The sequence below is a fragment of the Mesoplodon densirostris genome, unplaced genomic scaffold (assembly GCF_025265405.1).
Source record: "Mesoplodon densirostris isolate mMesDen1 unplaced genomic scaffold, mMesDen1 primary haplotype scaffold_37, whole genome shotgun sequence".
Lineage (NCBI taxonomy): Eukaryota > Metazoa > Chordata > Mammalia > Artiodactyla > Ziphiidae > Mesoplodon > Mesoplodon densirostris.
Window position 1 is genome coordinate 2,139,683 of NW_026778196.1, and position 3,408 is coordinate 2,143,090.

Here is a 3,408-nt window from a genome sequence, read left to right on the forward strand (position 1 = left end):
ATTGTGATGAGAAAGGTCATGGAGCTTTGTAATGAAAAGGGCATGGAGTATTGTGATGACAGGCATCATGGAGTGTTGTGATGACAAGTGTTATGGTACATTGTGATCAGAAGGGTTTGGAACATTGTGATGACAGAGGTCATGGATCATTTTGATTTCAAGGAGCATGGTGAATTGTGATGACAAGGGCATGAAGCAATGTGATCCCAAAGTTCATGGAGGATTGTGATGACAATGGAAATGGAGTATTGTGATGACAAGCGCATAGAGCACTGTCATGACAAGGTCATGTAGCATTTTGATGAAAAAGGCATGCAGCATTGTGATGACATGTGTCATGGTCACAGTGATGACAATCGTTACCGTCCATTGTGAATACAGGGGTCATGGATCATTGGGATGACAAGGGCATGGACCTATGTGATGACAAGGGTCATGGAGCATTGTTCTGACAAAGATATGGAGCATTGTCATGACAAGGTTCACAGAGAATTGTGATGAAATGTTCATGGAGCATTGTGGTTACAAAGGTCACAGAGCCTTGTGATGATGCGGGCATGGATCATTGTGATGACAAACGTCATGAAGCATTGTGATGACTGGAGTCACGGAGCATTGTGATGACAGGTGTCTAGGAGCATTGTGATGACAAGGGCATGGAGTATTGTGATGACAGGCATCATGGAACGTTGTGATGACAAGTGTTATGGAACACTGTAATCACAAGGGTTTGGAGCATTGTGATGACAGAGGTCATGGATCATTTTGATTTCAAGGAGCATGGAGCATTGTGATGAAAAGAGCATGAAGCAATGTGATCCCAAAATTCATGGAGGATTGTGATGACAATGGAAATGGAGTATTGTGATGACAACGACATAGAGCATTGTAATGAAAAGGTCATGTAGCATTTTGCTGACAAAGGCATGGAGCATTGTGATGACATGTGTCATGGAGCACTGTGTTGACAAGCGTCACGGAGCATTGTGAATACAGGGTTCATGGAGCATTGGGATGACAAGGTCATGGATCATTGTGATGACAAGGGTCATGGAGCACTGGGATGAAAATATTCATGGAGTGTTGTGATGACAGGGGTCATGGAGCATTGTGATGACTAGGGAATGGAGCATTCTGATGACAAGTGTCATGGAGCTTTTAGATGACAAGTGCATGGAGCATTGTGATTACAGGCATCTTGGAGCATTGTGATGAAAAGGGCATGGATTATTATGATGAAGAAGGCATGGAGCCTTGTCATGAAAGGGTTCAAGGAGCATACTGACCACCAGTGTCAGGGAGCATTGTGATGACAAGTGTATTGAGAATTGTGAAGACAAAGATCATGGAGCATTGTGAAGAGAAGACCATGTATAATTGTGATGATGAGCGTCATGGGGTGTTGTGATGATAAGTGTTATGGATTATGGTGATCACAAGGGTATGGAACATTGTTATGACAGAGGTCATGGAGCATTTTGATTTCATTGTGATGACAATAGCATGAAGCATTATGATGATGGGCATGGTGCATTGTGATGACATGGTTCATGGATCATTGAGATGAAAAGGGGCATAGAGAATTGTGATTACAGTGTTCTTAGAGCATTGTGATGAGAACGGTCATGGATTCTTGTGATGACAAGGCCATGGAACATCGTGATGGCAGGGGTCATGGAGCATTGTTATGACAGGGGTAATGGAGCATTGTCATGGCAAGGCCATGGAGCATTGTGATGAGAAGGCCATGGAGCATTCTGATGACATGTGTCATGGAGCTATGTGAAGACAAGGGCATGGAGCAATGTGATGACAATGACATGGAGCATTGTGATGCCAATGGTCATGGATCTTTGTGATGACAAAGGTCATGGAGCATTTTGATGGCAGGGGCGTGGTGCATTGTGATGAGAAGGGCAGGGAGCATTGTGATGACAGGGTCATGGAGCAATTTGATGAAAAGTGTCATGGAACATTTTGATGACAGGTGTTATGGAACATTGTGATGTCAGGGGTCATCGATCATTGTGATGATAAGTGCATGTAGCATTGTGATGACAGGAGTCATGTAACATTGTGATGACAGGGGTGAGGGAGTGTTGTGACAAATAGTGATGTAGCATTGTGATATCAGTGGTGAGAGAGCATTTTGATGAGAAGTGCATGGAGCATTGTGATGACAAATTTTATGGAGCATTGTGATGACAAGATTGTGGAGCATTGTAATGACAAGCGCATGGTGCATTGTGATGACAAGGGTCATAGAGCATTGTGCTGAGAAAGGCATAGAGTATTGTGATGACAAGGGTCAAGGACCATTGTGATGAAAAGTTCATGGAGCATTGTGGTTAAAAAGGTCACAGAGACTGTTGATGACGAGGGTATGAACCATTGTGGTGACTGGAATGATGGAGCATTGTGATGACAGAGGTCATGGAGCATTGTGTTAACAAGGGCATGGAGCATTTTGATGACAAGTGCATGGAACATTGGTCTAATAAGTTTCATGGATTATTGCGATGAGAGTTGGAATGGCGCATTGTGATGACAAGGGCATCGAACATCGTGATGAGCAGATCATGCAGTATTGTGAAGACAGGTGTCAGGGAGCATTGTGATGACATATGTAATGGCCCATTGTGATGACAATGGCATGGATTATTGTGATGCCAAGTGTCATGAGGGATTCTGATGACAAAGGTAATGGAGCATTGTGATGACAATGGCTTGGAGCATTGTGAGGAGAAGGGTCAGGGAGCATTGTGCTGACAAGTGCATGGAGAATTGTAATGACAAGGGTCACGGAGCATTGTGATGAAAACGGCATGGGGCATTGAGATGAAAAAGGCATGGAGACTTTTCGTGACAGGTTTCAAGGAGCATTCTGATGACAATTGCCAGGGAGCATTGTGATGACAAGTGTCTTGAGATTTTTGCTGACAAAGGTCATGGAGCATTGTGATGAAAACGGCATGGAGTATTGTGATGACAGGCATCATGGAGCGTTGTGATGACAAGTGTTATGCAACATTGTGATCACAAGGGTTTGGAGCATTGTGATGACAGAGGTCATGGATCATTTTGATTTCAAGGAGCATGGAGCATTGTGATGACAAGGGCATGAAGCAATGTGATCCCAAACTTCATGGAGGATAGTTATGACAATGGAAATGGAGTATTGTGATGAAAAGCGCATAGAGCATTGTCATGACAAGGTCATGGAGCATTTTGCTGAGAAAGACATGGAGCATTGTGATGACATGTGTCATGGAGCACTGTGATGACAAGCGTCACGGAGCTTTGTGAATTCAGGGGTCATGGAGCATTGGGATGACAACGGCATGGATCACTGTGATGACAAGTGTCATGGAGCACTGGGCTGAAAAAGTTCATGGAGTGTTGTGATGA